The sequence below is a fragment of the Palaemon carinicauda genome, chromosome 13, assembly GCF_036898095.1.
Source record: "Palaemon carinicauda isolate YSFRI2023 chromosome 13, ASM3689809v2, whole genome shotgun sequence".
Classification (NCBI taxonomy): Eukaryota; Metazoa; Arthropoda; class Malacostraca; order Decapoda; family Palaemonidae; genus Palaemon; species Palaemon carinicauda.
Window position 1 is genome coordinate 117,187,599 of NC_090737.1, and position 370 is coordinate 117,187,968.

The following is a 370-nucleotide window of genomic DNA, read 5'->3' on the forward strand; positions in this document are numbered from 1 at the left end:
TCTTTTTTAGAGGATTTCATATTATGTTTCCATGACTATTATAAGATAAATAAGAACTTTTATTTAAAATTTATTTTAGCACTTTCCCTTCCTTAACTGGATGCTTAAGCAATCATCAAGATACTGTTAAAGGTTCTTTTAATATCTTAACAAAAACGATTCGACAAAAGCAATGGAAACTGAATAAAAAAAGAAACTCATAACAAAAACACAGCATGTTTATCTTATAAGTTCAAATGCCGCTCATGAATGGCCGAGGCAAGGGACAGTGACATTCCTCTATCAAGGAGAACAATGCCCTAGAGACTGACCATATACACATATGATCAGTGCGTAAGCCCCCTCTTCACCCAAGCTAGCACCAAGGAGG